The 13,175-nt window shown below is 37.8% G+C and overlaps 1 pseudogene; it reads right to left on the minus strand.

Annotated features, from left to right (window-relative positions):
* Window positions 1-1,425: 1,425 nt before the first annotated feature.
* LOC113116891 (protein NRDE2 homolog) lies at window positions 1,426-11,202 on the minus strand (annotated as a pseudogene).
* Between the last annotated feature and the right edge of the window lie 1,973 nt (window positions 11,203-13,175).

A 13,175-nucleotide genomic window follows, 5' to 3' on the forward strand; every position in this document is an offset into this window, starting at 1 on the left:
ATTGTACAATACAAGACATCCACTCATTCAAGCATTTTCTTTTGTAATTCCAGTTAAGTAGTTTAATGTTTGTTTGGGTATTGTTTTTATAACGCGATCTGGCAACAGTGATCGGAGGCAGTCTGACGTGGCCTTTCCCTCAGTCAACAAACACAGTCAGACTGTTACAAAACCCGAAAAAACATCGAACGAGATATCACACAGATTTCATCAGCTGGTTTAGACTGTTTGTCAAATTACAAATATGAACACGTTTACAGATAGACGTTATAAGTAGTACGTGAACTGAGTTTGGTTGAGCATCACACCGAGAGCACAACCACCACTAATGTAACTGTTTATCAGAAACTGTGCTATTAATAAAAGAAGACAGATGAAAGTAACCGTTACTGTGGATGTGACTCAAAACGTTTTGGAGGAAAATGGTAATGACAATTTTCAATTACACCACCAGATGGAGTTCTTTCACAAAATTGTGACACTCCTTTAATTTATTGTTAAAAGACGTCACGTGATAATTAACATTGAAAATACATGTTTTTTTCTAATCCCGTTTCTGCTTCAAAACTAGACAAATAGCATAGTCGTCGTAATATATATTCCTTAAATTTGAAAAAGAATAGCAGTGCAGGGATAATGCTTGTTTTTTTTTTTTTATTGTAGAACTTACACATAATTACAAGCTCAGGGAAGTGAAGCAAGGTTGTATCTCTTACAATGAATAAGCAAAGAAACATACATATATACAGTATATATATATATATATAGAGCATAGAGTGTGCTAGAGATATGCATAGAGCACATTATGTAATTATACATACGGAAAAGAAAAGCATAACAACGTTAAGTCTTATCTTTGAATAAATCATCATAATGCATCAAAAAACTTGTACTTTTTTTGTTATTTATAAGTCTAAGGGATGAAATAAAAAAATGAAGGTCAGCAAGAAAAAGAGGGAAACTCAAGGGACAATGCTTGTTTAACATCATGAAATGACTATGACATGAAATGTCAGCCTTTTCAGTTCGCCTCCTGCTGCCACACTTTGCAACTACAGTCTACATTTGCCACAAAATGTTCATCTTAAGTGTTTCATTGAATAAATAACACAGGACTTTTAATGCACTGCTTTTCACATAAATTACATGAAACATTATTTTTAAAAATGATAAAAAAAACAGTAATACACTGCAGTATAATGTATTTAACTAAGAAGTATATTAAGGATTGTTAAAGCATCTCTTCAAAGATGTTCAAACGGGTGTTTACGAACATTCAAATTAAATTTGATGGGCTAGCAGATGACAGTTCTGTGTATCTTCTGTTTATGTAAGAGTGATGTAGCATGTTCTTCCAGAGCCCTTTATTTAGTCAGCTGCTCGTGACCTTTCACAGTAAAATGAAAAGAATTAGCTGTGAAGAAACGTGTGCTAGGTTTGTCATACCAACCCCAGAGATGTTGTTGGGTAACATTTCACAAGACATTACGACATCAGTTCCATCTTAAAACACAGAGTAAACCCAAACATTACTGTGGTAAAGGTCCAAACAAATCCTTCCTTTCACCATGGCACACTCACACTGGCATAATGAATAGATTTGGAAAGTTTGAATGAAGAACTGAATGCAATAAACATGAAAAACCCAATCCTCCTCTCACCAATTATTTCATCAGTTCAATGCACGTCTTAAATTTCAGGTTCAAATCCAGCAGCTCCGCTCAGTTTAGCAGAAAGTTCAGCATGGGGGAGATGAAAAGACCAAGCTGCAGTCTAAAGCTCAATTTAAAGCACTGCAGCAACCTCTTGGTATTTGAAGATAATCCTAATCTGAGGTTGTACATTTGTGGTTCAAATCCAGGACAACATTAAGAGCATCGAGAGAAGGTATTGATGCCCTCTGCTGGCCAAAAGAAAATATTTGCTGACAGTGACTGGCTTTAAATTCTTTCATAATGAAAAGACTCTCAACTAACTGAAACATGAAACCAAGATGAATTCTCAAAAACTTTATATTCAAAGAAGAGAGACAACTTAATACTCAACATATCATTTATTTCCAAAATCATGGAAAAAATTAATACAACTTTTTTTTTTTAGCTGTTGATCCTCCAGGAAGATGTCCACCTTTTCCATGGGCACTCACAGACGCAACTCCTTCTTAGTCATAAGGTCTAAAAACTCTTGTACACGTTCAGGGAACAGCTGTACTGCCTCCATGACACACACATACAAACTGTAATTTACATTAAGAGTCTGAAAGTAAAGTATTAAGTGTGCAGACATGTTGACAGTAACATGCTTCTCTAAGTATATCTTATCTTACCTTTACCCAGGGCACTGCCTGTAGGGCCTTGTAGAAGATTCCAGAGCCCCTCTCAGCCTTCCCATCACATACCTGTAGAAAACACACAAGGAAACCCTATACCTGAAGCTGTTTTTGAACGTTTCTCAACTTTCATGTGTTTACAGCCTTACCATGAAGTTCAGATGCATTCTCCAGAGCAGGGGACAGTGGGCCCTTTGTTCAGTTCTCAAACAAAAAGCAGATACAGTTGCCAAGACCATTATTTGGCATGGTAGGCAGGGCTTCTCCAGGAAGATGAGACCTGGACAAAGACTACTAAATCAGATTATTGCTACCAGATTAGTGTTATTACTCAGGTGGCTAACTTTTAAATAACTTTAATTAATTGGCTCTGCATAAAATCTCAACCAGGTGTTCTTCCGCCCGTGGCTGTAGGGTGTAAGAGATTATATTAAAAAGCTGCTACAGTGACCTTTGCTGCAACGCTGAGAATGCAGAACGCTTGTGTCACATTTTGAAATGTGCTTTGACACATTAGCTACAATGTGTTAGACTGAGCTTTGCCAGAAGTGTTTTTTCACAAAGAAAATGAAACGAAAGGAAACTAAATGAAATGACAAGAAAACAAACAAAAAAGGAAATGAAACAAAATTGACCCTTTGCAAAACCCGCCCTCCTTAGTTACTTTTGTTATGTCTGATCAGCCATACTGTACTCACACACGTTCTGTTCTGCTGTAAAAAAATACATTGAAAAGCAAAGAGGATACTGACAACACACCTCCAGAGCAGATTACGTCTGGTATGAAAGGCCTTTGACATTTGTTCAAAGAAATTCAAACAATAAACACAGTTTTGTGGCTCTTTAATGTGTCGTGGCAGATCACTGTATTGCCTCCGTTCAAGCTGCATGTGAACTGATAACTTTTCATATTTACTTAAAACACAAAATTAACATGAATTAACATCAGAACTATTTATTTCAAAGAGAAAAGATTTTTCAAGTCTAAGGTTAACCAAAGTTAATCCACTCTCCTGTCAGTTTTTTTTTTGTCTGACAAAATGGCGGATTCGGTTTAACGATTGGTCAGATCACCTGTCAATCAAGCTCTTTGCCAAGGGTCAATGGAGAGAGAGAGAGAAAAAAATATATACTGCTCTGCAGTAATGGCGAAAAAATATGGCACAACACTGCTAGTTTTCTAAAACCTGCGGACACGGCCTGTGCTGTGATAGCGGTTCTCTGTTTGAAGGTAGTGTTACCATAATGAGGAGCTGAAGGCTAGTGAGGAGAGGGCAGTCTTAGCCGAGAGAGAGGGAACACTGGTGTTGGCGTGGTGGCACAGCTGTGCTGCATGCTGGACAGCAACAGACTCCCAAAGGCCTCGGAGATCCATCTGTGACTTCTAAATTCAAGTTACCGTAAATCAGTTTTTGGATGGCCTGACTGTGCACAGCATCAGCTGCATCTATCCCCAACAAGCATTACCCATTTCCCATATCTGCGTAAAAAAGTAAAAAAAAACAAACAAACATCAAAATAGCTGTGCAACAAATACTGAACCACTAATTATTATACTATACTGTATGTAATTATTATATATACTGTAATGATCTTCATCTCTGTCTGTGTGTGTTTGGTTTAAACACCTGGCTCAGGTGGAATCACACATCTTCCTCTCTCCCGCTGAAGCATCCAAGCTTTCCATGCCCGAGCTCCCCGTTCCCCAATCCTGGGCTCTCCACTGTCCCAAAATGGCTCAAAAAAAATCTACATGTACACACACAGAAATACAAAGATATTAAATAGCTTAAAAACACAATTACAACAAACAACACAAAGTTCCTCACATTCAAATCAATGGATTTTCATCATTTGTCCATTTATTCATGATTACTGGATAATAAATATTTTAATAGAATTTCTACCCTTACGTCAGAACATTTAGAGCTAACCATACATACAACAACAAAAAAACATCTGTATGTTTGTATAGAAACATGCATGCCTTTTGTGATTTTATCATTTTCCAGATCTTTTCCAGCCTTGGAATAAAAAAAAAGGTATTTCCAGGTTTTCAATGAGCAATCCATTTGTAGAATCACTAGCAGCAACACTCCCATTCACATAAAAGTGCTTTAAAGTGTGTACTCAGCTGAACATTTAATTAGCAGTTATCACTCAACACCGAGCATCAAAACTACCTCATACTGCAGCAAAAAAGCCAACCAGCACTGAAAACCTGTTCAACCAATCACAGAAAGACACCAGGAGTGGTCAGCCAATCACATGCTGACTTGATGATCAATACAGAAGAGATGTGCACTTACTGCAATACCCACCAGGCCATGTCACTTATTGATGTCCCCTAAATTTCAAGGATAAGAAATGCTAAATGAACACAGGTTTAGAGTAATTTACCATGAGTAAGAATGAGGGGTGGGTATAATTTGAGCAGTCTATCACAGACCGAAATGCGAATCATGTTTTTAATAATTACCAACAATCGGTTTCCGAACATATTAAAGTTCCCGGTGAAAGCGTTTAGGACAGGGGGCATTTTGACTCTCTAGGACTCTTTAGGTCTTGCTCAGCAGAACGTGTGTGCAGCTGTTGACAGGACAAGATATTTCTGCTGTTCAAGAAAAAGTTTGTTTTATAAAGCAACAGTGCATGTGAATATGCCTCTTCAGCAAATCCTGTGACTGAAACAAAGAAAGTAGAACAACAACAGTTTCACGTGAACATGAAAATGGTTTACTACAGATTTCTTGTTTATCTTAAATGAAATGTAGGGTTACAGTTTCACCCAACAGTGAAAACGACATATTTTGAGTTTGTGTGATCCCTGAATAATTAGTTGATTAAAGAAGCCCAATATAATTAGGCAGGTTAGGACCAGAGTTGGACACACTGTGGTGCTGACATTAGACACATTCTAAAACAAAGAGTCGGAGTGAAACTGAATGGAAAAGAATGCCAAAGACATTCATCTGAAGTTGTATGGTGTTTATTCAAAAAGAAAGATTTAAAGGATATAACTTTAAGGGTTTTAAGGCATGTGTTTGTGTGTGAATATATATATATATATATATAGAGAGAGAGAGAGAGAGAGAGAGAGAGAGAGAGAGAGAGTGTGGTTAAAACTGCAATGCCACCTCTGAGCACAGGAGGGCAGTACAGAGTCACAGAGCTGTTCAAGGAAAACTTCCCTCAAAAACGAGCTTCTACTCACCCACGTTTTTCCATACCTGTATGACTTTTGACCCAAGAAACATAAAAAGGGTTTAGAACAACACGTGGGTCAGTAAATTATTTTATTTTCATAACTGAACCTCAGACGTGCATTCAACATTGACCCTTCACCTCATAATAGACCACATAATCAGTCTTTTCCAATCTGTGTAAAATAATTGTATGTTTGTTTGTAAATTTCCTCTCAGTTCCGCAAATGTGAGCCCAGATCTAACAAGGTGATTTAATTAGGCTAATTAAAAAGCTAGTGATAAGGAGCACAGAACAGCAAGGGGCCTGGCTCAAAATCTGATCATTCATCCACACACACACACACACACACACGCGCGTCCCAGAGATTTTAACGCCTTTTCATTTTGTCGAATCCCAGTATGGGGAAGCCCGGGACAGTGATGTTTGTGTTCTGACTCTCTCTAAACAGACCCACACAATACGCCATCTAAACTAGCTGACAAACAACATGCCAATCCACTTCAAATACACCATATCATCACCTTTTACTGACCGCCAGTCGATCCCTGCCACACACACACACACAGGTTGGACAGCCCCAAACATACTCCAAAACTTACATTTGCACAAATTGTACATGAGGTCCTTAACTCTAGAAATAGTTATGCATACAATCAAAACACATTTACATTTTCCACCAACTGCTGTCACAGCAACATGAGGGGAGGGAGTGGAAAAATTGTGAGTGGCTGCAAATTCACATCTAAACAAGTGAAACTCAAACTATGACACTGCAAAAATGACCTGAGGACACTATGAGATATTAACAGGAACATGGTGAAAAAGCTATCCGGAGAGTCCATAAGCTGCTAAACACATGGCAAAACTGGTAAGTATCTACATTTTACAAGTATAAAATATCGCTGTACCAAAAAGGTCTTCCTGGGTGCCTGGAAATGGAGGGTGAGACAGCATACTGCCATCCTGGACTGCACTGAGCGTGTTTAAACACTTTCGAAACACATTCTTGACCTTTGACACCGAGAACGTGCTGAAATTACCGAAATGAAGATGCTTCTTCCATAAAGGCACACTGTTTGGATGGATGAACACTAGTTTCTTCCAGTCTTTCTGCAGTGTGTTAGGCTCCCATAGTTCCTTGCACAGGCAGATTTTCTCCAGTTTCAGGTCCACGTTGGCAGGGTTACTTTCCACTGCCCTGTCCACAATGGACAGCTTCTTCTCCAGCAAGATACGAAGAGACATTTTCTTCATCTCAGCATCAATGTCAGTGTCACTGGCAGCCGAGAATGACCTAGAATTAAAGGCCAGTTCATCCTGATCAGAGACAAAGAGAGAGAGAGAGAGCATTTTAAGTTAGGTAAGGAAACAACAAAACATGCACTATTCGTCTCTGGAGGCCTACCTGTAAAGTTCACAAAGTCCAGCCACAGCTGAGTGTCCGTAGGATTTTCCCGTAGCTTCCTGTTAAACTCCTTCACCCATGCACTCAGAAGGGTGCTGCTGCTCCCTTGAGCCTTAACATACTGCCGATCTCCCTTGACCTCCGGTTGACCCTTGCCCTCCATCCAAAGAGAGGTTCCACAGTCGTAGATGCCCAAAAGATTTACCCATGGTACAGCTGCCTGGGTGGAAGAGCCCTGCTCTTCAGAACAGGCTGAGAGCTTGATGAAGGACAGAAATAGTGCTATGGTTTCTTGTCCACTCGCTGCTTCTCTGGGCATCCATCATTCCAGTTCACAGCCTGCGTCCTGACGTCTTACCCCAGGCATGAGACACCCTTCCTCTTATACCTGAAAAAGCAAAACAATGCTGAACTGAACTTTTTCCACAAAAACAGTGCAGAAAATATGAAGAAACCTTTTTGATTCCATCTGGGCCTACTGACAGATGAAGGACAAAGTAAAACAGAATGAGTGAGGATGAGTTGACTTGAGAAAGAGAAGGAAGGGAAGAGTTTGAAGAAAAGGGGTCTGTTCCCTCATTGGAACAGTACTTGACCTTCTCAAGAAAAGAGTGCGGTGATGCACCTCTGTACACTCATACTGTACACACTCACAATACCGATCAGCTTTAGAGGAGTGTGTATGGGGGCATCTGTGTGGAGAGAGGGATAGTGAGAGAGAATGTCAGTATTGATTGTGGTCTCTTAAATTTCAGGTCGCAGCTCTGACACCAGATTAAAGCTGATAGGAGCTGGAGAACAGCCAGGTGTGAGATTTGTTGCAACTGAGCAGCTAATAAAGCCGTCACTATAGCCTACAGTGCCAGAACATTGCAGTAAATAAACCCAGAAAGACGCTTATGGAGAGCAGGGGCACAGAACTTTAACTACAGCTGCATGCTGACATCAAGATAAAGTAGATTTACATTTGCAGAAGGAAGCATCAGTGCTTGCAAGGCTGTGAAATAAGTTTTAGGCTTTGGTTTGGAGACCTCTGCAGTACGCAATATCACAACGATTTTGAAAGGCAAACATTTTAAAAGTGTATAAATATATATATATATATATATATATATATATATATATATATATATGCAATGTGCTTGCCTTGCATTATAATTGTTGTAAGCATACACTTAATAAAGTTAGCCAATGTAGACGTATTTAACTCACTCAATAGTCAGTGACCAATTAATACTGTACAAACTTAGTAGCCTATTACAAACAGAATGGAGTTGAATGGAGAAAATTTCATGTGGATTTCAAAGGGTTTCTTCACACAGTAGCTGGGGTTATAAAAGAAGTTGAAAGAGAAGCATGAGCACAACACACACTGCAGCTCTCTCGTCTCGTATGAACACAGCCGCAGTGCTCCCCTGCATTATAGAGCATCTGGCACCTGCTGCTGCTGAGACTGGCTGACCTTCAGAGAGCCAAACAGAAAGAATGAAAGAGGAGAGCATCTGTGAGTGAGACAGACAGACAGACACACAGAGATAGTGAGTTAAGTTACCTGGCTATGTCTCCCCTATAGAGGGATTTGTATTCCCAGTTGGTACGGTCAGCTCTTCTGTCAATACAGAAGGGGGAGTCAGTGGGGGTCTGGAGGTCATCCAGCCAGATAAAAGTCTCGTTCACCTGAACTTGAGCTTCCTCTCTGCAGCCAAGAAGATGAAAGACAAAGACATTTAAAACAACCCACACCATCATCCAAAAATCCAGGGTTAAAAGTGTCTTAAATAGACAGTCCAGAATTATGGATGATGTTTTGTGCATTTTAATGTTCAAATATAATCCAAAGAACAATTGGTACTTGCAAATCTTACTTGCTGGTTCCCCCAAAATAAACAGTTCACACACAAACTGAAATTGCCTGCTTTTGTTTTCTAAAATAGCTACATTATCTTTTTGCTAAATTTCTACTTTAATGTTTGGTGGAAGAAAGAAAGTCACACCGTTTGAAACAGCATGAGGATGAGTACATAATGACAGGATTTTCACTTTTGGGTGAACTGTCCCTTTAAGAGATGTGTAAAGCCTTTTAAGCCTGATATAGATGTAAGTGGGTACAAGATCAGAGACTGACTGTGGATCAATGTACTGCGGGATTTTTCTATGAACACACCTGTCAGCGTTCTCCTTTTTTAGCAGGTCGCTGGGGTAAACTGTGTCTGATTCAGATCCACTGCACTCCGAGTTATCTATGTTCTTCTTCTTCTTCTTCTTGTTTTTTTTCTTCTTTTCTTTGTTTCTCATCTTCTCATCTGCCATGGCTGCCTTTTCTCTCTTCACGCTTTTGCTCTCTGTATAGACATAGAAAAGGAAGTTCACTATGTTCTCTGATAAACAGACACTCTGCTGTTTATATATATACTCTCTCTCTCTCTCACACACACAGACACACACTTGTAAATGACATTTTAATTTTACTTACCGTAATACACTTTAATGTTGGAAGGGCAACAAAACATTTAACTCAGCTTCAGCCTTGGTTGAAAATTTTATTTTTGTTTCATGCATATTTTATTAATTTACTTTTTATTTTTACACAAGATTAAGCTTGAAATCAAATAATAAGATCCCCTTTTGTTCTTTAATCACTCAGGTGATAAAGTTAATTTATTCAGTGATTAATTGCACCAAGGATCATTTGACCTAGTGCCTGCTGGTTCTTCTAGCTCTGCATGCACTCTCTCTGGTGAGTCTTCAAAGCATCTTCTGTGCTGAAGCTCTGATTACTCAGCCATTCAAGATCTGCTGGAGCTGAGAGAAGAAACATTCGGTCAAACCAAATTAGCTCTGCTGGCCACTTAAGAAGTGAATAAATCAGTCAGTCATGACAGAAGTAAAACCTCAGAAGCGTGCATCTGATGTGATTCGCACACAAAAAAACTGTGGGTTAAAGAGGGCTGATTCCCTTAAGTAGTGAGAAGGACAGAAGCAAGATGCTATCTATTATTCTGTGGACAGTCTGGGAAGGAGCCAGATGCATTGCTGACCTGGCCGATATTCTGCACAAATCCCCCACGGCAGCAGAGGTGATCTGCATGCAAGAGCGGTTTGCTCTTTTCTACTGTACACAGCGTGAGAACACTCCTTTCCCAATAATTTGATATTGATTAGTTGGGATGTGTGTCTTCACCTAGTTTATTAAGTCTTTAAAGATGGGATCCACTCAAACAGAACGGCTGACTGATTAAAGTGCTTTGAACTGCAGCCAAATCCATAAAGGTCCAGTATTTGGCATATGAGATAATTTGAGATTGCAGAATATGTGCTAATTAGCGGTGCGTATAAGCATCACTCCAACTATTGCTCGCTTTGAAAAAACACAAAGTATTAAACTTTGCAGTGTAACTTGTCACAAATATTTGCATATTGACAAAATAGTTTCCAGAAAAATCTAATATCTAGTGTACCATAACACCACTAAAATAAAAACAGAAGATAGTTCCTAACAATATGCACACTATTTTTGTACTTCGACTTACATTTTCAAATAATCCATGTGGCACAGTTTTTAATATTTTAAGAGAACTGACGAGCAGAGATGCTTCAGAAAGGATTTAGTTCAATGCAGTACTTTCCAACAGATTCATCACAAATGTACTGAAAAATAAGTATAATACTACAGATGAGCGAAAATTACCATAAAATTCAAACTGACACTAAATTTTAACTTTAATATATAGGCTGTCACGCACATATTATTACTGGTAATCCGCGTGTATTGTAGTTACAGTAAATCATGCAGCGTTTATAGTATTAATCAGCACAACTGTTAGGCTTTCTTTACAGGTTATCTGATCTTTCCCTTATCTGATCCTGTATGGATCTGTAAAAGCAGGTCAGAAAGAGCTTACCTTCATCCCCGGTAGAGTAGAGGACCAGAAAATACAAGAGCCATGTTTTCTCCTGATCAAAACAGAGGCGCGCCGGTTACGTCATCCGAATGCGACTTGTAAGGAAGCATGCAGCGAAGAAAAGATTCGGATATTTCGAACACTGAACACCTTTTCTTAAAGAACCAGTTCCAAAAGTGATTCAGCAATTTGTTTATGTTCTGACGTAATTACAACACAGATCAGGACACCGTCCCTGACATAGACGCAGGCAAACAAAAAGAGTCATTAAGGATATAAATAGAACTCACACATACAATTTAATTTAGCCATTGAGCAGACGCTTCTGTCCAAAGCGACTTACAGATCAGGACAATGGAAGCAATCAAAATCAACAAAAGAGCAATGATATGTCAGTGCTATAACACGTCTCAGTTGTCTTAACGCAGTACACGTAGCAAGTTTTTTTTCTTTTTTAAATTATACAATAAATAAAAAGATAGAATAGAAAAAAGTGTTAGAGGACTTTTTTTTCCTTTTGTTAATTGTATAATACATAACAAGAAAACAAATAGAATACAAAGAGATCAGAGAAGCTAGAATTAGTTAATTTATTATTATTATTATTATTATTTAAGAATTAGTGAGTTCAAAAGTTAGAGGGTCAAATAAAGATGGAAGAGATATGTTTTTATCCGATTCTTGAAGCTGTTCGGGTTGAGTTGGACAAGCTATTCCAGCAGGAGGGAACATTTAGTTTAAATGTCAGTGAAAGTGATTTTGTGCTTCTTTGGGATGGCACAATCAAACGACGTTCACGTGCAGAACGCAAGCTTAGGCACATAAGTGATTAAGTTAAGTATAGGGGTGCAGTGCATAGACTGTACAAGAGTCAGTGGTGGTTTTGTCAAATTTACTAATCTAATTTACAAATAATTAATTTAATACAATTTTCAAATAATGCTAAATTTATCTTCTACTTCAAATAAGTTTTAGCTTCTTTAAAACCAACTCTATTTCTTAAGCGTGTTTATAAAAATATCAGTGATTCAAACGGGTTCAGCCGAATTATTTACATGAGTTTAGGAATGACCCGTTCGTTAAGCCCGTTGAGGGAAAAGAGTGGAGAAATATTTTTTTCCTTGACAATTAAGACATTTTACGACAGTAAAATTGCACAGTAGATTAAGAACAAATACGTTAATCAAAAGTTTATTTATTTTAATAATAGTTTTGCAAAGTTTCGTGCATATATTTCACGATGAATTGGTCCTAGTAAGTGAACTATTTCAATATCACAACATCGATGTGCAGTAACGTTATTTTTATTTATTTATTTCACTGTTGAAATGTTAGTTATTTTTTAATTATGCGACTGTGTCCAATTGACTTTATTTAAGGCAAAGCACAGCCGTTTGTGCTTACCATTGTTTTCAAGAAAACTCAACGAAACCTTAAGTTTCTGGATGTGAAGTAGTCTCACGGTGAGTGTACTCTATAATATAAGATCTGATCCCGGGAGAGTAATTTAATCAGCCCTGTCCTGATCCGGGACACACTGAGCGCAATGGCTTGACGCATTGCAGGTCTAACGTAACCAATCAGAGACGTTGTTACAATCACGAGCGGATTGCAGGTCTCAGCTGGCCAATCATAAAAACTGTGACATGCTGAGCTGAAATCTCCATAGCGTCAACAAAGACAGAGGACTTGATGCAATAAGTAATATTCCGACGAAAGAAACTAGTGCCTTTTAGAGAAGTAGTCCCTCAAGATGTAAGCGTTCTTAAGACTATCTTTAGAACTGTGAATCTAAAAAAATTATTTACTGGAATATCGATTTATCCTTATTTTTTTATATATAGATTATGTTACCTTAAATTAATAACTGACTTTTTAATTTGTATCTTACATTCCTAAAACGCATTAAAAATTGTTAATCCAAATTGGTGAACAATTTGAAAAACACAGAAATAAATTATTTAATTATTTTCACGTTTATTTATTTGTTAGTGAGTTTTCAGATTATTTGTTTAATTAAGAGATCAAATGAATCGATTTAAATAAAAAAATGCGAAATCTTTTTATTATAATTCTTTTCTTTCTGTACATTTTGCCATAAAATTGGCACATATGCACAACAGTTTTTGCTTATCACTTTTATTGTTTTAATAGTCATATCAGGCCCCTAAATGAATGTACTTTATATGGTGCAAAACATATTAATTTGACCTTTGCGTATGTTTTTTTAAATCATCACATGTTTTTATCTGTAAAATATCTTTGTATGTTCTCTTACAAAAAACAAGTGACAATTAAATTCTGGACACATTAATTTTTGTGATTTTTATAA

This window comes from Carassius auratus, chromosome 17, assembly GCF_003368295.1.
Source record: "Carassius auratus strain Wakin chromosome 17, ASM336829v1, whole genome shotgun sequence".
In the NCBI taxonomy this organism is placed as follows: domain Eukaryota; kingdom Metazoa; phylum Chordata; class Actinopteri; order Cypriniformes; family Cyprinidae; genus Carassius; species Carassius auratus.